Raw genomic sequence first — 24,054 nt, 5'->3', positions numbered from 1 at the left:
CTCCCTCTGGTACTAAACCCCAGACAGGACATGTTTTATCTTCCTGCTCTCTGTTTTTGAAAAAGGGCATTTTGTTTATTTAAGAGCTATACAGAGTATTTCCTTATGACATTTCCACGTATATATGTATTATAAACTGAACTGATTCGTCTCCTCTATTTTTTTTCCTTTCTACCTTAATCCCCTCTTTATGGTAATTTCAACAGGTTTAAAATGCTCTTATACTTGCTCACACTCAGCTTACTGACATGTATCAGTTACAATTTAAGAGTTTCTTACCCTGGCTCTGGTCTCATGGAGATTTTTGTTCCTGGGTTTCTCTTGAGGTAAATTGTGGTTCTTGATTTCTAATATGGGGGTAGCAGTATGCCCTGTGACGTTACTTTTCTCTGGGATATATGGATGGGAAGAGTTGATTATTTTTCAGTTTTTTCAGATTTTTACTTGTTGTTAAGATGGAGTGGTGACTCTCTACTGTATTCTATATTTGATTGGAAGCCATGAATAGTAATCCTTAATCCCTTTGAGGTTATCTATCTTCCCTTTCATTTTATTCTATTGTATTCAATCTCAGTTTATTGGTAGTGGAGATAATTGCTTTTTAGGTAAATTTATGCTTTCTAACAAATGTTTTTCGGGTTAGTTATATTCGGGAGTGACATTCCTGTCTTCCACTTCAGGTTAATTTGCTTTTCTTCTCACTTATCTACAAATTAAGAAAGACCCTTCTAGATTCAATGCTTGTCAATACTCAGTGTGAGACTGACTTTGGCTCTGTGTTCTACCTAATCTGGTATTGGTAGACTCCTCCTTTGTAGAAATGATATGTGTGAACAACATAGAACACATTTGCTAGATAGACCAAATTTTCATTTTTTGCAGTTTTTCTAGACTCAACCTCTTCTTACACCCACTGCCAAATCCTCAGGAAAAAGAAATGGAGCTACTCACATTTATTGATACCTAATTTCTGCTCTCTTGCAAAGTATTTTATTTATGGAATTTTACTCTCATCCCATCTTAAACTTCAGAATGTATTATACTCAAATTAGTTTCTTCTCAATTGTTCTCTGACAGGTGAATTGTAAGAGAGGAAGTGATGAACAGGTACTGTGGTTAGGTGAAAAATGCAGGCCTTCTAAAAAGAAGTGCTATACATTTTCCCATTTAGTACAGACCTACCCCCTTCTTGGAAAAATTTTAAAAAATGAAAAAATACCAATATTATCACATGGTCTCAGAGAAGAATATACATGCACAATTGTGTATTAACAGACGAATATAAACAGAAGAAATGTTAAAAAAAAAAAAGAGGAAAGAAAAACACCATCATGAACAAGATTCAAGAAGACATGGTATCTTGAAAGAGGAAAAGAAGTCTCACCAGGAGTAAATGACAGCAGGGGGATGTTTGGAGAAGGAAAATGGTTCCTTCCTGAAGTTCCTTTCATGCTTGGCAATTAAAATTGTTCCTAGCAAAATAGCATGAAAGGAGTCTTCTGGCAAACAGAAATTTCTTTCATATCCTACAAATAGCTTGATGATCAGTCCAAGTGTTTGACATTGAGAAATGTTCATATTTTTCACTTTCTGCATAGGAATTTTAGTGAGAATTTGAGGGAAGCTATGAGTGACTGCTGGCCAGTTGACTTTGTAACTATAAACTCTCTCAGTTCTAAATGGTATCTTCAGATGAAAAACAAAAGTTTTTGTCCAGCACATAACATGGATAATAGTCAGTAGTTAGAATTCACTGGCCTGTGGTTTCTGGTTTCCTTCTTGACACAATTATTGTCTACTGAGGCCAGATCAGGGCTCTGACTACAGATTCTAACAACTTTGTAATTAAGAGTTGATTTCTCTTCCTCTTGGGTTAGTACAAAGAACTCTGAGGAGAAAGAACTTTGGGCTGTCACTTTGGGCATCTATGAAATTAGAATAAACACAACACTTGTTATACCTATTGTCAACGGTATCATGAGCAAAAATTTAGATATTAAAGACTTCAAAAAATTAAAAGTAAAAGTAAAAGTAAAGTCTCCTTCGCTGGAAACAAAAATTTGGTGTTAAAATCGAACCTAAGAAAATGATTGCTCTGTGATCTCATAGTCCCAGATTAAGCAATTTGGTAAAAAATTATGTATCAAAAACAAATAAGAAGTCAGGGAACATTTTCTTTCTCATAAATCTAAGTAATTCAAATATTAAAACTCTAATCACTTTATAAGCAATAATACATGCTGAATCAACTGTGTACTTTCATCAATGAAGAAAAAAATTAAACCCAGATGAAATTGCCATTTTTAAAAAATTTCTCTGATATTGATTGTATTTTCCAATTGCTCAAATAAATAGGATATGGTTTTTTGTGTACTTAATAATTACAGGACATATTGTGAGAAGGGAATGGAACACAAGATAACCAGACCATAACCCACAGCTTGAAAATTCACCTAGTATTTAATTTTCTTGGACTGACAACAACTGCCAATATTATGAAAATTGCTCTCTGGGTAGGACTTATTATTCTCACACCTGTGATTCATAACTTATTTGACAAATTGAGTGAAACTAGCTATGTTGATTTCTTTTCATTTTTCATTTCCTATAATTAATTCCATGCTTTGATTATAAGCAATATTTTTAATATATGGGCAAGTTCAAATATTTTCATATGCCTCAAATAAATACTAATAATTCACAAATATTCTCTAAAAGCATTCCTTTTAAAAATATTTCCTGACCTTTTCAGAAAACAAAATTAGTTACTGGAAGTATTTCCTGTTATCAAAATGAAAGACCACTTTCAGGCATTTTTTATTTCTACTGGTGTTTACCCATTATTTATTCAATAATCAGGTTAAAAGTTCAGTCAAGGAGATAGCCAATATTTCTAATTTAAAAGTAAAGCTAAGAGAGGTGATGTAATTCATTGACAAAATTAAGACTGAGATTTTGAGTGTGAATCATTCTTTAGTCCTTTATATAACTTCTATCACTACATATAAATTTAAGAGTAATGGAATATTTAACCAAATCACTACACTCCTCTTCTTTATTTTTCTCCTCTTTATTTTTTTTTTTTAAAAACTGTTCATAACATATAGACTACATCTCATGGTTTTCTCTTGAGTGGGATTTAGTATTCCTATTTTCCTGGAACAGATTTTTAAGTAAGACTGAATTTTTTTATGTGGAAAGCTATGTTTTAGGACTTAGATGATTTTTTTTTATATACCAGGGATTTTTCTTTTATAATCTTCTTCTTCCTTTTCTTTTTTGGGGCAGTACTGTTAGTTGAACTCAGGGCCTTGTGCTGCTAGGCAGGCCCTCTACTATTTGAGCCACAATACCAGCCTTTTTTACTTAAGTTATTTTTGACATGGGTTCTCACTTTACACCCTGGCTGGCCTGGACTGTGATTCTCCTATTTGTGCTTCCCTGCCTAGCTGAGATGACAGGCATGCCCCATTGTACCCAGCCATTGGTTGAGATGAGGTCTCATGAACTTTCTGCCCTGACTGGCCTCAAACTACAATGCTCCCAATGTCTACCTTTCAAGGATATAGGATTATAGACTTGAATCTGTTCCTGGATCATAATCTTTTTTTTTTAAAAAACAAAATGTGTATGTGTGCATGTGTGCATGCACATGCATGCTTACCAGAGATGAGGAGCTCTTAATACTAGTACAAGAAAGGAAAGGAAGTACAATGCTAAAATATAAGGTTTTGAAGGCTCTGTTTAGTGCATATAGCGAAGGTAACTATTAGTTAGGATGGATAATTGTCCTTGTTTTTGTAAGGAAGCCTATAGGTGGTTGTATTTTTAAGACTACAGAATTTTCATACTACCAAGATAGGAGGTGGTGAGGATGCTACCTCACAGTTTGGATGAGTGAGGTTAAGTGAATACTGTTTCTACCTTCTCTTATCCCATATGTGTTCATTTTTTTCAAGATAAAAGCTAATTTCCTTCTTAGTTATGAGCTCAACATTTTCTTGACTCTAAGGCCTTCTCATTGTAAACAAACACCCACAGATATGGAGTGAGTGTGAATGTAAAGATAATAGGTATAAAAATGTAACCAACTCCCTGCTCTACAGTTCAGAATGTCAAGGACCTGTACAGAGCCAAAACTCATTGATCAACAATAAGGCTATTTGGAGTATATATATATTTTTTGCCTGAATCCACAAAATTTTTGACATGACGCATCTATCTCAATGAATGGGTAAATAAATTTTAAGCACTAAGTATAAAAGTAGAATAAATAGAATCAGCAAGTTTTCTGACTTTTTTAATATTATGAGGAGACCAGCAGGGAAATGACTACTAATAGACCTAATAAAATCCAAGATCTCACAATAAGGGAGCATGATAACAGTGACAATGAGCATTCTCAACGGGACCAATCTATGGTGAACTTGAAGGATAAATATAAGCAAGATTTTTCAAAAAAAAAGTTACAAATACACAAAGAATCCAATTATCCCCTTACATTTAAAAAATATTTTTAAAAGCATACACGTTATCATTAGGTGCTTTACAAAGGGAATTAAATGAAGCTTCTTTTTTCTATGTCCCAAACTGTAATTACACAGATAAATTATGAAAGGGCATGAAGACATAAAATTATCATGGAAAAATATGAACAGAAGTGATACGGAATATTTAAAGCCAAGTTTTGCTGGTGCAGTATCTCTTGGTGTAAAATCTACCCACCAGATTAATCCATAGGATAAAGGAATTGACACTATCTTGCTTTCAAAGGAATGCCCCTCTTGGTATGCAAATACTGTATTTGCCAATCCACAAATTTGCCTAAATTAGAATAACCCTTATTATTTTTCCTGTGATCTTACCATGCTAAAGGACACGCAGCCTTACCCCTTGGTGAAAAGACGATATACCTAAATAAATCAAAATTCATTGACAGCCTAGCAATTTAATTTTATTTATTCCCCTCATACAAAAAGTTATGGTTAAAAAATTTTAAAGTTCTCTTACTGAATACATTTTCATTCTAGTCACTGTTTATTTTGCACATAACCCGGAAAAGATTGTTGGCTGCAATTCTTGCGGTGTTACTCAAATATTTCTTTAAGGTCCCCAGCTAATCCAGTGTATGTGAATAGATGGCTAACACAGAAGCTGAATTTTCACATTGTGCCTTTATCACATGGTATACAGGTATTCCAAATTTGGCAGGTTTTAGTAAACACTGCATATGCTACAAGAGATTAAGAGTTTTGGTTCCCTTATCATTCTAGATCCCTGCTCCACATTTAATAAAATTTACTAATTCAAATCCATGTTTGTTCCAAACCATAGAATTCCAGTTATAATTCACATATTTTGGTCAGAAAATAGGACGTGTGAGCTACAAGCACATTTTCCAGCAATTGCTTTTGACAAGAAAAGATTCAATTCAATAATACTTTCACTTATCTGAATGTGAAAATCAAACTCATTCCTGTGAATTTCTTAGAAACTGAATTTCTAAGTAATTTTTTATTTGTCACAGTCTATATCTACAAGAGGTTCCAAATGTTCCTAAAGTAAAAGAATACAAAAATCATTTGAGGGCTTTTAATAAATTCAAATGAAAGAGAAAAGTCTTAGGTTAAGTATCTAAAGTTTTTCTTTGTAGTTTAAGATAAATCTTATAAGAATTTTCTATCATAATCTCTTAAATTTTATAATCTTTTTTATATTAAGGCTATTAGCCATTTGTATTTTATTATTAAAATATTTGTAATTAATCAGACAATAAATAAATTTATCCAGATTTCATTGCCAATTCCCACTGAAGGGACAGTTTTTTATTTTTATTTATTTATTTTTATTCATTTATTCGTATGTGCATACATTGTTTGCACACAGGAGGGAGGGGCCAGGGGTAGGGAGGAGAAATGGCCCAAACAATGTATGCACAAATTTTACAATCTTTAAGGTGAGAAAATTAAGGTGTTTCTAATAAGTTAAAGCAAAGCAGAGAACTGCAGCAGAAGCAACTCAACAAATTATCATTGCATGCAAGGACTTGCTATGTATTTTTTTTACCTGGTATTACTTATATATGCATACTAATTTAGATGCTAATATGTTCATTAACTTCACGGGGATAAGGAAGGGAATAAAAAAGAATATTTTAGTTACTTCTCATCTTATAAATTTAGTGTCATATAAAGCACTCCTCTTCGCAAGTGTTATACCTTATTAATGAAAAATGCCAAATTTTGTACATTCATTCTACAAATGCTAAGATAGTGGCTGAATGATAGAACTTTCATGGAAATTTCTATTATGAAGATTGTTTTCCTCATGTGGTCACACAACTAGGCAATAAACCAGCATATACATTAATTATATACCTTAAAGAATACTCTGAGGATCACAACTGAATTCTAAGGTTGAAAAAGGTGGGGAAGGGGAAGAGGACTGTGTTAGTCAGCTCTTATTTACTATAAAATACCTAGCATAACCAACTCATAATGAGGAGGGGTTTATTTGGCTCACACGTTAAGAGGTTTTAGTCCATGGTAAATTGGAACATTGCTTTTGGTCCCCTAGCAAAGCAGGGCCTCATGGCAGGGCATATGTAGTAGAGTAAAGCTGCTTACTTCATGATGTGGGAGGAAGGGGTTGGAGTACGAAGTTAGCCCTTTAACTTCCTTGACAAGGCCCTACCATGTAAACGTTCCAGTGCCATGGCTGGGTGCCAATGGCTCACACCTGTAACACAAGTTACTTGGAAGGCTGAGATTTGGAGGTGATGGTTCAAGGTCAGCCTGGACAAATAGTTTATAAGACCCCACCTCCAAAATAACCTGAGCAAAATGGACTGGCGATGTAGCTCAAGAAGTAGAGTGCCTTCTATGCAAGTGCAAAGACCTGAGTTCAAACCCCTGTTCCACCAATTTAAAAAAAAAAAAGTCTACCACCTCCCAATAACTCCACTGGCTGATGACAAAATCTTTACCACAGAGGGACATTTATGTAAACCATAGCAAGGACCCACTTCTATTCAGTGGTCAGGTATTGCCTGTACTAGTGAAGTGACAAGTTATAACCTGGAACATGAGCTGTCCATGGAAAGAGGTGAGGCAAGAGTGTGTTGAAGTAGAGAAAGCTGTATATTCAAACTTGGAGCTGAGAAAGAGCTAGGTATATCCAAGGAATTAAGAAAGATTCAAGGGCATGATAAGATAATGATTAATGGGTAAAATAAGTTTTAAATAACTATTAAAATGATATCTTAAAAAGATAGCATTTTTAACTACAATTTTTTTTGGCAACACTGGGGTTTGAACTAAGGACCATATGCTTACTACCCATGCACTCAAACACTTGAGCCTTGCCCCTAGTCCTTTTTCAGGTAGGGTTGCACTTTTTGCGCAGGGGCCAGTCTTAGACTGTAACCCTCCCACCTATGCCTGTTATACAGCTGAGATTACAGGTATGAACCACCACTCCCAGGTTATTTGTTGAGATGGATCTCACTAACATTTTGGCCAGGCTGGCCTCAAACTGTCCTCTGCCTCCCAAATGCCCAAGATCATAGGTGTGCACCATGATGAGTGGCCCATTAAACACGTATTTCTGATAGACTTCTTCACCTCAAAAACAAAGCAATCATTAATGAGGTAGAACAAAGAGGAGATAAAGATACAAGGTGACTCAGAAAAGAAAAACACTTTCATGATTAGAAAGGTTGTTTGTAAGTATGGAAGTCAAGAAGATAAGGCTCACTATTTGGGTCAAGGAACTGGATTACATATCTCATCTCATGAAAGCAAACCACTTTCATAAAGCAAGTGGTTCTGACCACAGATTTGAACAGACCGAATACCTAAGAACACAGACATGTGGAGCCCTATTGGCTTGGTAACTGAAGTTTTATGATATTTAATAATACAATGGAGGAAAAATGTGAGCAAGAAGAAAGTGGAGTGAGAAATTTAGTTTGGTGGAGCAAAACTGCAAAGTTAGAATGATACACTATGCAAAATCATACTGCAAAAGTGAAGAGACAAAGACTTTCACAGATGAGTGAAAACTGAAGTATATTATTGCCAGTATCTTATCTACTTTGTAATCGATACTAAAAGAAGTTCTTTAGAGAGAAGCAAAATGATATAGATAAGAGATAGTTGCAATAAGAAAAGAATGACATTAAAAAAGAAATTACTGAATGTAAAATGAAAACTTTTTTCTTAATTAAGTAATTAATCTTACAGGTTTGTTCAAAATAATAACAGCATGCTTTATTCCATTATGTATTCTTCTAAATGCATGATTTATATCATATACACTTACATATAAGTGAAATAAATGACAGCAATGATACAAGGGACAGGAAGGAAGAATTAGAAATATTTTATTATATTTTATGTGCACAATCTCTATAAATGACATGATATTATTTCAGAGTGGAGTTGAATTAGTTGTAGATGTACATTACAAACTGGAGTAAACACTTTAAAAATAAAAAAATAAAACCCATATAAGTAACATGGTAAGAAAGGAGAGAAAATGAAAACATAAAATGCTCACTTAAAAGTACAAAAAGCAGAGACAGAATGGAAGTTAAAAATAACAAGGACAACAAATAGAATACAGTGACAAGTGTGGTAGATATCAACTCAACATTATGAATTATGGTAGACATCAGTTATATAAATGTATAATTTAAAACACAGAGATAGAATGGATCAAAAAACAAGGCCCACCATCAAACAAAGACATACATAGATCAAAAGTACATACCTGGAGAAATATTTGTCAGGACAGCACTAACCAAAACAAAGAAGAAATAATAAATTAACTTATTTCAGAAGAGCAGACATTACATTCAGGAAAGTTGACAGGATAAATAAGACATTAAATAATGATAAAGAGTCAATTCTATAAGGAGATACGGTAATACTTAGTGAGTGTGGTCTTGACACCAGGAATAAAACTACATGAGGTAAAATCTGATAGAACTATAAGGAGCAACAGATAAATATACTATCATAGTTGAAGCCATCAACACTCCTTTATTGTAACAGATCCAACAGAGAGAAAAGCAGTAAGGACAGAGTTAAACTCTGCAACCTCACCCAACAAACATCTCTAGGCTACTTCACTCAACATGTCCTCCTCACACACTCACATGATAAAGTGAGAGCACACAAGGAAGGTATGAGGATAGGTAAGACACCTAAAAAACTAGATAGCATTTGTTGCCCTCAATGCAGAGAAACTAATGCAGATACCTTAAAAGCAACTTAGTCCAACAGGAAAAGGGGACCAGGAACTAGAGAAAAGGTTAGTTCGAGAAGAATTAATTTAGAAGGTAACACACATGTACAGGAAATCAATGCGAGTCAACTTCCTGTATAGCTATCCTTATCTCAACTAGCAAAAACACTTGGTCCTTCCTATTATTGCTTATACTCTCTCTTCAACAAAATTAGAGATAAGGGCAAAATAGTTTCTGCCTGATAGCGAGGGGGTGAGGGGGCAGAGGGAGGAAGTGGGGGAAGTAAGGGAGGAGAGGTGGGGGTGAAGGAAGGAGAAATGACCCAAGCATCATATGCACATATGAATAAAAGAAAAAAAGAAAAGAAAAGAAACAGTGTCTCACAAGCTATCTCATAAGCTCTTAACCTAGTTAAGTTGCAACAATAAAACTAACACTAAGTGGTAACTCAAAACCATGTGAAGAACTAAAAAGCACTGGTAAATGTAAATATGTAGGTAAATATATAAAACTGCATTAAAGTATTTTTGCTTAGAATGGCCTTTTCTGATTTAGGTACAAATGTATAATGTAATAATAATACATTTAAGGACACACAATATATAAAGATGTAACTTGTAGCACTAATATTGTATTGGAAAAAAACTACATAGAAGCAAAAAAAAAATTATGTTATTTTAGTTTGTAAGTCCATTCATAACAAAGGTACCCAGGCTAGGTGATTTAAACAAAAGAAATTTTATTTTTCAGTTTCAGAAGCCAGAAATTTGTGGCTTTGGGCTGTTTACTACTTTTCTCTGTGTACACTTTCTGTTTCTCTATACTTTCCAGCTGTCTTGTTACATCTTGTGTGGTTCCCAATGCTCTTCCACTTCAGAATAAAAGCTCTGTACCATAATTTTGTACCATAACTCTTCTCATTGTGGAGTCACATAGAGAAAGCTTCTAATCTGACGTCTTGTCCTGACAGCCTTATCTAATAATAATAGTCTCAGAATTTATTGAGATTGGTCTTTTGACCTGTGTATAACCTATCCAGGAGAAGTTATCATGCACACCTGAGAAGAAAATGTATTCTGTTGGTGTGAAGGAAAGGTTCTATTATCAGATAGGGCTAGTTGCTTTATACCATTGTTCGAGTCTTCTATATACTTGTGATAGTCTATCAAGTTGTTTATCTATTATTGAAAGTGGGATATTAAAGTCTAGCTAGTACTTATCTTTTTCTTCAATTCTATCAAGATATGCTTCATATATTTTGGAGGCTTCTGTTAGGTTTATTTTTGTTACATCTTCTTGGTAGGTTGACTTACCATCATACATACATACATATGAAAATGTCATAATGAAACACTTTGAAATGTACAAAAAACTCATGGGGACTGAAAATTTCAATACAAATTATCTTATCTGACCACATAAGAATTCAGTGGAAAATAAAAGAAGGAAATTTGAGAAATTCACAAATGAGTGAAATTGAGTAACAGATTTCTAAATATTCACTGTTTCAAAGAAGAAATCACAAGAAGATTAGAGAATACTGCCTGATGAATAGAAGCAAAAACACAAAGTAAAACTTATGGGATGAAATGAAAAGCACAAAGGAAAATTTACAGTTGTGAACACATTAAAAAGGAGAAAGATCTCAAATTAATCCCCTAAATTTCTGCTGTAGACACTAGCAAAAGGAACCCTTGAGAATAGGGCACTGTGAGCTGCCAGGAATTGTGGGTTGTGGCCTGAAGCTGGCCCTGGTGGCTGACGATGGTGCCATTGGACCGCTGACTGCTGGACTACTTTGCTCTGAGTGTACAAATTCACAGAGAAATATGAATAGACAACAACAGAAAATGGTATTGGAACAGTGGGAAAAACAATTTTGCACAGGAAGCTTTTGGGAGACACTGACTACAGTCTGTTTGAAGTTGGGATTAAACTGAAAAAGCATAAGGAGTTTGGTGCTTTGAGAAGTGTGCAAGCTGACAGTGACCTCTGTTCTCCTCTATCAGAAGTAACCTGAAGCACTTACAGAAACCTGAGCCTGTCAATGAACCTTTGTTGCAAAGATAGTTGGCTGATCAAGATGACACAGAGTAACTCCTCAGAATTAGATGAACTAATCAGGAAAGAAGCATATGAGAAAAACATAAAATCTATTGAGGACTGAAAATGGCTCCCCGTGAAAGCAGCACCAGTATTATTTGTCTCAAACTAGAGGTGGACAGAAGTTTTAAAATAGTAACTTATAGCAATACTTATCTAACTAGACCTATTTAGCTAAATACTAGTTGTGACAGTAAAATAAAGATATTTAAGGCAGGTAAGGTCTCAAAAGTATATCTCCATTGTAATTTTCCTCAGGAATTTTCCAAGGAATTTTATTAAGTAAAATGAACAAGAAAACCAAGGAGGAATACATGGACATAGAAAATGGAAAGTCAAACAAAGAATGAAAGGAAATTGTAGGGAGTACTGAAGACCAAGAGTGAACAGCTGAATAGAGGATAGTATCTCAACACCAGTAAATACTAAAAATTACTAGTAAGACTATTTGACATAGTATTTGAAATGTAAAACTGAGAAAAACAACATCTTAACAAATAAAACAGTAAAATACACACACACACACGTGCATACACGACAGTAGTAGTAATTATCACAACTAAAGTATGAAATAGAGTATGATATTGTCTAAGAAATTTCCAGAACTGAATTGAACAATAATCTGAGTCTTCATATTAGTAAACCAAATATCAAAAATATCAGTTGCTTTATACAGCAATTTCAATTACTTTCTAATTATTATCTTTACCTCAAATGATTCCTATTGATTTCTTCATTTTATGGATCACCTAGTTTTCACTTTTTTTTTTTTTGGCAGCACTGGGGTTTGAACTCAGGGCTTCATGCTTGTTAGGCAGGTGCTGTACCACTTGAGCCACTCTGCCAACCCCACTTCCCAGTCTTTTAGCACCTTTTACCTGTCTTTGACCAATCAGATTACAGGCAGAACAAATAAATAGATAGCCTTATTTTAAGGAAAAGTTAAGAGGACTCTGATAGGTATAGTTAAATATTTCTCATGAATATTATCAATAACAAATAACCCTTGTTGATTATTACAGTGCAAACCCATTAGGAGACAGAGCTTGAAGCTATTTTTAGTAATTTAGGAGAAATAGGAAGCTCAGACCTTTGACTAGCCCTTGGGTTCTGTTGTCCATTTACACTAGTGGCATTCTAATCCTTGATTCTCGAGAGGTATGTCAGTAAAATCAAAGAACCATGTGATGATTAAATACAGCTGTAGCACTTCCCAGAGTGCAGTGTTAACAGCCATCTTTTTGTCATCATGCAAAGATATTTTAGGACCTCAACACAAAAGCTTACAAATAATTATTTGTATTGTTCTAAACCCTTTTACTGAATACCTAAAGTTCCCACACTTTTTAAAACCTCACTTCCTACTGAGAACTTTAAAAAGGATCCTAGAAAAAAGTCACTAATAAGACGAATACACAGCCTTTTTTTGTCTCTGAGCTGGTTTCTATGGCCTCTTCTTTGCAATGCTTTTCTTTTCCATGAGGTCTCTTAATCTGTCCTGCCAGGCCCTTTTTCCACTAAGTTCTTTTGAAATGGAAAGTTCACTAGAGGAAGTGGAGCCTATTGCCCTTCCCTTTCATGGACAAAATAAAATGTACCCCAGGTTCTTCTCTTCCAGACCAGAAGCACGCCATCTCCTGCAACCCTAATGGCTTAATTTTTTGGCCACAAAATTTTGAGATGTCAGGCTTTCAGGAACCAAGATAAATAGCTTCCTAGAGTGGGGGTAGGGACAGATGGGGAGAGGTTCCTGAATAGGTACTATTTTATACTTAGATTGGGTATTGCTCAATTGGATGACTACAGATAATGATAAAGTACTACATATTTCAAAAAGCTAGAAAAAATATTTTGAATGTTCCACTGTAGAGAAAAGAAATGTCTGAGGGTACAGGTATGTTTATTCTGATTTAAACATTGCAGAATATATACACGAGTTGAAACATCATATGGGACCCCATAAATTTTTATGTTTTATGTAACATTAAAATGAATTTAAATTAAAAGATAAAAACAAATATTTATCTTATAAACAAATCAAAATAAAAAGGATCATGTGAGAAATAAAAATCTTCCTAGAATCTCATGATAAAAATTATGATCCTGCTTTACAGAAAATCTCTTAAGTTTATGTTTCTGCCAAAGATTCCTTCCTTAGGTAATTCAAGATCGAAGAGAATATGTTATACAAACAAAAGTGTTGTTTTTCAAAAACGGAGAGCAGGAAGGTAAAGCAGGTCTTATCTGGGGTTGGTACCAGTGAGAGGCAGGAGGATATAAGGAAAGGGTACAGTACAGTGAATATGATAAATATTATGTACATATGTGTGAAAATGGAAAAATGAAACCTGTTGAAACTATTCCAGAATGGGGGGAGGGAGGATAAAGGGGAATGGAGTGGTGAATTCAACTATGATATATTATAAGAACTTTGGTAAATGTCATAATGCACCCCCAGCACAACAATAATAAAGAAAGATTTTAATAAAAAAAGGAATGTAAACTGAAAGCAATGAAATGATGATTTGAAGGAAATAAAAATGAGAAAGTGGGAAATTCCAATGTAGTCAAATAATTATTGAAATTTGAGTACTGGAGAGCTGGGAATATGGGAAGTATTGGTCAAAGAGTACAATGAAATTGAAAATACCAAGCATTATGGTAGATTTTGGAGCAGAGAAATCAAGGATCTGAGAAGCTGGGAAATTTGAAAGACAAGTCACATAGTACTGAAATCACTAAGAAAGATGACAATTGCCAGGCACTGGTGGCTCACGCCTCTAACTCTAGCTACTCAGGAGGTCAAGATTAGGAGGATTACAGTTTGAGGTCAGCCCAAGGTGGGAAAAACAAGAACAACAATAAAAGCAAAAAACCAAGACTCTATCTCAAAAATACCCAACACAAAAAAGTGCTGGTAGAGTGGCTCAAATGGTGGAGTACCTGCCTAGCAAGCATAATATACTGAGTTCAAACCCCAGTACCACCAAAAAAAAAGGAAAAAGAAAAAAGAATGACAATCATTTAAGATAGAGTGACTGTGATCTACTCAAAGAAACTTCCTGTTATTACAGGGAGAGCCCAAGGCCTTGTACCTATGTATAACAAAGGCATAGTGGCAAACCTTATGATATTAAGAACTTTAAGAATGAAGCTTTTTAGGCCGTAAGGGTGAGCATTTGCAAACGGCAAATATCAGTATGAACTCCTTATCACCAAATCCAAAGACAAGAAGATGGCACAAGGCTGCCAGGCAGAAGAATTTTAGGGGACAACCAACTTCCTCTCAAAGCAAACAGGTGAAGGGAACATTCAGAAGGGAGGTGGAACATGTAGAGAATTTCAATAGCGTCAGACTGTGGATTCCAAGAAATACTGACAAATTGTCTAGGAAGAAATCTTGTTAATCTGAAGACTGAATAGATACGTTTTGCAGACTGTACCAAGGCAGATGTTTATGTGTGGTTGGTGTTTGAGGTTGACTTCCCATTCAATAAAGGCATTTTCATAGTCAAAAAAAAAAGAAGTGTTTCTTAGAGCCTAATGCCCTACTAATAATCAGTGTAGATTTGAACATTTCATAAAATTAGAGGAAGTTAAGGTTTCAGTTTTTGGTGTTCCTCATGAACATTGCATGTCTAAGAAAACAGGACCTGTTGACCTTCTGAAAAGTGTGTAGATTATACGAGGCATGATGATGAATTAGCTGTAAAATCATAAGGAATTACAGATTCTATTTCACATTAAATGCACATCAGCCGAAAAGGGAAAAGAGAATTGGGCTGTGCAATATGCATTTCAAATTTTGCTGAATCTAAATATTTGAAACTGACTTAAAGTATTAGCCAAACCAAAAATGCAGTTAAGTTCACCCAATTCTGATTTATACCATGTAATTAAGGCCTCTTCTTACTGGTTTGCTTCCCACAGTGTGTATTATCTGCTGATGGTTTTAAAATGTAGACCAATTTCAGAGAACATTATATAAACAGAAAGGAATAATTTTGTTCTTCTGTAGCAAACTGAAATGCAGCCCAACATATAATTTATATTCTATATCATTGGACATGTTTTGGTACTGGTCAAAAATGACTTTTTAAGTACATCAAAATCAATTATTAGGAGAGGATTGTTCATGGCACACTATATACATATATGGAAGAATCACAATGAAATAAATCTCCTCATATTATTATGTACTAATTTCAAAAATAAAATTAAATTTAAAGTCATGTATGAGCTATTGATTTGTATTATGATTAAAACACTATTGATCTGTACCTGGGAGAGATTTTAAGTTATTCTCAGTGTCATCTTTCTTAATGACTTTAGTCTCACTTTCAAATTTAACTAATACTACAGCTAGTTGGATAATATTTTAAAAAGTTCACAGGTAAGTTGACTTATTTAGTTTCAGTCCTAATAAATATAATACTGGCAAAAAGCCTGTGTTTTCTCCCCATTTCAATTTCATTATGTATAGCAGACCTGGAAAATTAGTAATAAAATGCTTGGTGCATCATTATGGTCGTGTTGTCAAATTTTTTCACCTTTAGGAGATGAACTCTAGTATATTGTACTGGAACTGGCTTGAATAACCACACCCAGAGTTCAGATAAGTATCTGAACTTTATCCGAACTATCCAAACTTCCTTTAGTGTGTGATTCAAGTCTGGAAAATCTCATGAGAACAGATGTTCTGGTAGCTTTCCCTTACTTCCTGCTTCCATTGTGTGAAACAGGTTTCCACAAAAATTCTTATGTACAAGAGTCTGAATGCATGATGTATGAGGGCTTTTTGTCCCATTCAAATTAAAATTTGGTATTGTATTTATCCAACTGAGATTTGAGTTCCTATTTGAAGAAAGCTGGTAATAGAACTATGATGTTCTGATGGTTTTGAATACTATTTTCATCTTGAAAGTCTTTTCTTCTTGCTCATCCAGGGCATTGGTTTCTCTTCACACTCAATGTAGAAATGTGTAGATACTCTGCTTCTGATCACATCTGCTCAATTTCTGTTTTGACTTTTGCTTACCCCTTATTGTTTGGTGTTTCCCCAGCTTTTCTTTCACATAATAAATATATACTGAACATTTTCTACATGGTTAACAAAGTAATATGCACTGAATTTAAAGCATGAATCAGGAAAAAGCCTGCTCTCATGGAACACAACTTCTATTGGAAGTAAACAGATAGGCAAAAACAAATAAATACGTAAAAATATGTATTACATGGATGGGGAATATTAAAGCAGAGGGCTAAGAGAAAACACCAGAAGGGAGCACAGAATAAACCAGGTTGCCTGGGAAGGGCATGCTGAGCAGATGCCGCTAGAACAATGACCTGAGGGAGGTGAAGGTGAGACCATGAGCTATTCAAAGGAAGCTACTCCAGCCAAAAGGACAATGTCTGAAAAGGCTTGAAGAATGGTAGATGTCCTCTGTACATTGTTTGTCCTGCTGGACTAAATTATCAACAAATATGCTTACCACTTTTAAATCTATGCCTCCACTTTAAGAGTTGCATCTTTAACTTCCTGACTGACATGGCCCCTCATATCTTATGAGCATTTCAAACTCAATACAACCCCAAGCCTAATGTGATTCTTCCCTTTGAAACATGTATTTCTTTCAGTGTTTCTCATTCAGTTATGAGACAACACCTGCTTAAAGACTCAAGCCAGAAAGCCAAGAATCCTTTTACATTTCTTCCTTTCCCTTTCTTTCCACATCTAACTTTTTCCATTTCACACTAATTAGTGAGAAACTATTTTGTGCCAGCCTGGATGTTACATGGTGAGGTTGAAAGATTGATCCACTCCACTGATGATGTGCTGGAAATTTTGGCTTTACATTTGTCAACATTTTCACTGCTATAGCCTAAGATCTTAATGGCATTATAATAACAGTCTCCCAACTGGTATCCTAGCTCCACCCACTCACCCTTCCATCCCTGGTGTCTTTGTTTTCAGAGTTAGCCTTCTAAAATATACATAATCTGAAACTGTGAACAAAAGAAATTCTTGGATTTTGACATTGAGCAAATAATTACATTTTAGCTTTTAAATGAAAGGCAAAACTTTTCCAAGAAAAATAACAAAATATAGAGTGCTTCTATGGTAAGTCAAACAGAAATGCTAACTGTGTGATCATAGATAAGTGACCTCGCTTAACCATACAGAAATCTTTTCTCCAACCGAATTGATTATTCTACATTATATCTGCAGGCATTTCTACCTCTTATTTTCAATAGAGAAGATTCTTAGTATTGATTTCACAGGAAAAGACAGTTTTTCTGTGTGATAGTAGATAAAACTCAATATCATAATTCGAGATAATGATATATCCTGTCAATTTCCACTTTTAGGCAATGAAAAGTATGAATTAAAGTTTATTATAATTTCAATTATAGAAAATAAAAACTTCTAAAGTTATTTTGTGATGGTGTTACATTTTTATAGTTATACCATTATCACTTTATTATATTGGAAAATATTCCAAACTGTCCTAAAATATAAACCTACAATAAGATTAAGGAATTAATAAGTGGAAACAAAAAAACAAAGCAAGAGATCTTAAAAGAGACATTAAACATGTGAGTAAAAGCTCATATCAACTAAGAAATCATGTCAACTCATTCTACTTAAGAATTTAAACCAGAGCAATACATAAATGGGTCACAGCCCTAAAAAAGAAAATATTTCCATCCCAATATCCTGATGCAATTGGCAAAAATTCACCCAAAAGAAAGAACTGCTGAAAGGTTAGGAAAGTTCTAGGAAAATTTAAATCACATTTCTCCTTTTAGTATTGTTAAGTAATTTATTGAAGGCCTATGTTAGTTTTAAAAATAATTTTTGCTAAGTTTCTGTTGAAACTAAAAGAATTATAAATTCCCAAATTTATACATCTACCCATAACTGCTTTCCAAAATCCATTTCCATTCTGATATCTACTAAATGTCCCAAAGTTAGTGTACCAAACATCACTCTACATTCCTAACACACCCTTGTGTTAGTCAGCTTTATGTTACCATAACAAAATACGTAAGATCATCAAGAGAGTTTTATTTTGTCTCATAGTCTTAAAGATTCCAGTCCATGATTAGTTGGTCCTATCATTTGGACTTGTAATGAGCAGAACAAAATATGTCCTGTTAGCACATCACAGCAGGAGTATATGGTGGAGCAAAACAGCTCACCTCATGGCCAGGAAGCAGAACAGAAAGAAGAAGAGACCCAGGTTCCACAATCACCTTGAAGGGACACCCTACCCACAGTGGTCTAACTTTCTCCAACTCAGCCCTACCTTCTAAAGCTTTCAACCTCTTCCAATAATTCCACTCCAGGACCAAGCCTTTAATATGTGGTCTCTGTGGCACTTTTAAGTTCTAAATTATAATATCCTCCCTACAACTTGTTCCTCCCCTCCTTTTCTCTATTTCAGTTAATGGTCCCACTGTGTACTGAGTATCTCAGGCAAAAAAATGTAAATCTTCCTTCATTATGCTCTTTTCCTCTCTTCCACATGCAATGCCATAGAAAACCCACCAGCTCTGCCTGTACATTATGTACAGAATACAGATTCTTCTCAACCTTCATCAGCATCCTCAAACTCAAAACACTTCCATCTTTTCCCTGAACTATGCCACCAGGTCACAGTGTCAGAAGCACATGGACTTCTGTTTTTCCTTTGCTGGTAAAGGGAATAGTTTGTACCAAGTCACCCTGTCTTTTCTTTTTTGGGACTGAGAGTCACATATTTGGGAAACACTGACCTGAAGAGGAGTTTTTCACTGTGCTCAGCAAGTGCCCAGTATGAAAGTCAAACCTTGGCAGCATAACCCTGCTTTAGCCAGCTGAATAACCTTCCAGAAAGTCATGTCCATGCAGACCAAGCTAGGAAGTCTGAGGTTGAAGTGGAGTTCAGAGATGTTTTCTATCCTTTGAGTTGCAGGAGAAGTGAGCAGGAAGATGATCCAGCATTGAAAAGAAGAAGAATGGGGAGGATGGCAGGATGGAAAGGTAACTCCATATCCATCCTCCACAGGTGAACAAGTATAGAAAGGAAATGATATGCTAGCTGAAAAGAAAAAAGAATGAAATGAAAATAATTAAAAAGCCTGGCTTCCCTTTTATCAAATTTCCATACTCCTGTATTTATTAAAATCCCTTCATATCATCTCAATTCCCTTCCAGAGCTAGAAGGTACTGAGCATCCTGGGGTGTTGAACACTGGCTGGAAAGTTGGTGCTGTTGGTCGATCCACTGCCTGGGAGCAATTGTTTCTGAGGACAGCTTACATTTGGCGGTAGATGTAACAATTGAGATGCTTGCCTTCTCAGTCTCTAAAGACTAAATGTTTGGCACAAGTAGGAGAACTCTGTCATTTTCAGTGCTTATATGTCCCAAAGCTGAAGAGCTGGAAAACACAAGGAGTCCCAAATTGGTGTCCACTTCAGAATATTTGGCCCAAGAAAATGTATATTCTCATGCCGGAGGAAGTTGGTTTGCAAGAGGAAGGCTGAACTGGAGCCAAGAAGCAAGCACCCTTTGCCAGAACGTAGATGAAATGTGATCATTTGCTACACAAAGTTTCTTTTTAAAAGTTATTTGCAGCTGCCATGACACATCTTTAAAGTTATAATATGCAGAGCTGTTATTTAGAAATTCCAAGAGAGAGAAACAAACCTCAGTTGTTTACATTTAAATGTGATGCAGTGGGATACCAAGGAATAAATGTAAACATTATAGATTGGACAAAGCAATGCATGTGAAATATGGCTCCAATCACAGAAAAGACTTAAATGATCCAGAGTTAATGCAGAAAATACCTTCATAGAAAAGCTCTACTTTTATTCTACTTACCCTCATGGTGTGCTGGAAGAAAATATATTGTCTCAGAAAGTGTTTATCAAAGTAGTGTGTTTATGGCACTGCATTGCTTTTGAAAGTTGGTTTTAATTCTTAACAGATAATTGTAAGTTTAATTATATTTTTTATTCCCTCTGAAAGAAGCAGCACAACAATACCATTCACAGCATTAAATACATTGGTTATAAAAGCTTTAAATATTTAATTTTGAAAGTCAGAAGCTATGTACAACTGGTATTAGACTATTCAGATAGATTAAATTTTTGTAAGAGGGAGATTCCAAGATGGTGGCTAGAGAGAGGAAGCAGAAAGCGTGCCTCCTAAACTAAAATCTTGGAGAGATGCTGGAGATACACCTTATAAGAAAAACCACCAAGAAGAGGCAAAACTTTGACTCCTCCACACCTCCAGCCTGTGTGTAACATTCCCACTTCATGTTAAATGGAGAAACCAGGAGGGCTCCTGCACCACCAACAGACAGCAGTGCCCAGATGGTTGGGGAAGACACAGACCACAAGGTGAGCTAAGCGGCATGCTGTACTCCCACAGACAACCCTGGGCCAGATCAGCATAGCCCCCTGGAGAGACCAACCCCCACCCAGGGAAAAAAGAGAAAAAAACTGAATAATAAGCAATAACAACAAAAAAGACACATAGCAAAGAGGGCAGGGTGCCATGAGCGCCGAAGGTGGGGGAGGGGAAATCCCTCACAACAAGCCGGCCAGAGACAGTAAGAGTGGTGGCACATGCCCAGCAACCAAGAGCAGGAAAGCTTGTAAAAGTGGCGGTGGGAGGAAAATTCCACAGGAGAGGGGGGAAGACACACTTCCCACGTGAACTGTAAATAAACATGCAGGCCTGAGAAAGCAGGTGCAGTGTCACCTTTCCCAGTGCTTGGAAAGGGGAAAGCTTGTAGCAGAGGCTCCCGCACAGAAGAACTCTGAGTAAACAAAGCCTGCAGGGCCAGGTGAGTGCTAAGCTCACCCCAGAGATCTGCATAAACAATGCCTCCAGCAACAGCAGGCTGACAGCAGGGGGCAGGCAAGCCACAGCCGCAGATACCATTCTCAGAACTGTCTCCAGACTCTTTTTTTTTTCCCCTACCTTTGATGAGACAACAACCAAACTACACCTGCATGCTGAAAAACTTACTGAAACTATATTATATTTGAACTTGGGACACTTTGTGGTGTTTTTTGCTTTGTTTTCTTTGGTCTGGTTTGGTTTGGTTTTTTTCCCCTTTGATGAGACAATGACAGAACTACTTCTGAGACACCATCTGCAGGATTGCAGGCTGAGGGAACTAACACCAAAATTATTGAGATTGAAACTTTATTGTATTTGAACTTGGAGACTTTTTTATTTTTTAATTTTTAATTTTTTTAATTTTTAATTTTATTTTTTTCTCAATCCTCTCTCTGTCTCTCTAATGCCTGTTCAGCTTACTGTTGATTAGTACACTATCTCTCCCTGTTTATATCTTTGAAACTTTTTTGTTTGTTTGTTTTGGTTTTATTTATTTGTTCACTTGTTTTTCCCTCTTTCTTTAACTTCTTTGCTTTCCCTCTCCTCTCACCCTTCCATTCTAAATATCACCATTGTTATTATTATGAGCTAGAAAATACTTAATTGCACACAGTACAGGGACAATAACAACACTGAGGGCAATGATGGGAAGACTGAAAAAACAGGGAAAACAGTTTCCCCACAGCGAAAAATTAGTACGGGAACCAGAGGGAAATGAAGAAAACAGATACTCAGATCCAGACTCCAACAAAATGAAGATAAACTATGCCAAAGAACCCAATGAATCCTACAAGAATAATCTAAATGAAGAAATACTACAGGTAATCAATGAGAATTTTATAGAGATGATATTGGATATGGTCAACCAAAATGTACAGGAGACACTCAAGAAATTCCAAGACAACAAAAATAGAGAATTTGAAAAAGCACAAGAAGAAATAAAAGAAACCATAGAAGCACTGTATAAACACCAAAGTGAAAGAACACAATTAATAAAGAGATAAATGAACTCAGGACAAACATAGACAACATTAAAGAGGAAATGATTCAGGATATGGAAAACCTCAGAAAAAAGAATGAAACAGAACTGCAAAACAAAATGGAAGGCCAATCCAGCAAAATAGAACAAAGAGAAGACAGAATCTCAGAACTCAAAGATGAAATGGTAATTAAAGGAAAAACCAAAGAACTATTAATTAAACAACTCAAGACCTGTGAAAAGAAAATGCAAGAACTCATTGACTCCATCAAAAGACCAAACCTGAGACTCATGGGCATTGAAGAAGGAGAAGAGGTGCAAGCAAAGGGAATACGTAATATATTTAACAAAATAATAACAGAAAATTTCCCAAATCTAGAGAAATCTATTCCCATACAGATGCAAGAGGCCTCCAGAACACCAAACAGACCAGACCAAAATAGATCTACCCTATGTATTATCATTAAAACAATAAATACAGAAACCTGAGAAAGAATATTGAAGTCTATAAGAGAGAAAAACCAAATAACATACAAAGGTAAACCCATCAAAATCACAGCAGACTTCTCAACAGAAACATTAAAAGCAAGAAGAACTTGGGGTGAGATCTTTTGGGCACTGAATGAAAATAACTTCAACGCTAGGATACTCTACCCAGCAAAACTATCATTCAATAGATGGAGCAATAAAAGTCTTGCATGATAAGTAGAAACTAAAACAATATGTGACCACAAAGCCACCACTACAAAAGATTCTTCAAGGGATTCTGCACACAGAAAGTGAAACCCAACATAACCATGAAAGGGCAGGCAGCACCAAACTACAGGAAAAGAAAAAGCAAGAAAGTAGAGAGTAACCTCAACTTAGGTACACACAATCAAACCTTCAAACAACTAAAACAACTAAATGACAGGAATCACCACATACCTATCAGTACTAACACTTAATGTTAACGGACTTAATTCACCCATCAAAAGGCACCATTTGATGAACTGGATTAAAAAGGAAAATTCAACAATTTGTTGCTTACAAGAGACCCATCTCACTGACAGAAATAAGCATAGGCTTATGATGAAAGGCTGGAAGATTATTTACCAAGCCAATGGCCCCCGAAAACAGGCAGGAGTAGCAATACTTATCTCTGACAAAGTAGACTTCAAACTACATTGATCAAACGAGATAAAGGACATTCCACACTAATAAAAGGGGAAATAGACCAAAAGGAAATAACAATTATCAACCTATATGCACCCTATGTCAATGCACCCAATTTCATCAAACATACCCTGAAGGACCTAACAGCATATATTAACTCCAACACAGTGGTTGTGGGAGACTTTAACACCCCATTATCATCAATGGGTCACTGATTAAACAAAAGAGGAAATTAAAAAGTTCCTGGAAGTCAATGAAAATGAAAACACAACCCACCGGAACCTATGGGACACAGCAAAGGCAGTCCTGAGAGGAAAGTTTATAGCCATGAATGCATATATTAAAAAGACTGAAAGATCCCAAATCAATGACCTAACAATACATCTCAAACTCCTAGAAAAACAAGAGCAAGCAAATCCCAAAACAAATAGAAGGAGAGAAATAATAAAAATAAGAGCTGAAATCAATGAAATAGAAACCAAAAACCATACAAAGAATTAATGAAACAAAAAGTTGGTTCTTTGAAAAAATAAACAAGATCGACAGACCCCTGGCAAACCTGACTAAAATGAGGAGAGAAAAAACCCAAATTAGTAGAATCAGGAATGCAAAAGAGGAGATAACAACAAACACCATGGAAATCCAGGAAATCATCAGAGACTACTT

This window comes from Castor canadensis, chromosome 11, assembly GCF_047511655.1.
Source record: "Castor canadensis chromosome 11, mCasCan1.hap1v2, whole genome shotgun sequence".
In the NCBI taxonomy this organism is placed as follows: domain Eukaryota; kingdom Metazoa; phylum Chordata; class Mammalia; order Rodentia; family Castoridae; genus Castor; species Castor canadensis.
The sequence above is the reverse complement of the archived record's forward strand: the minus strand, read 5'-3'. Positions refer to the sequence as shown.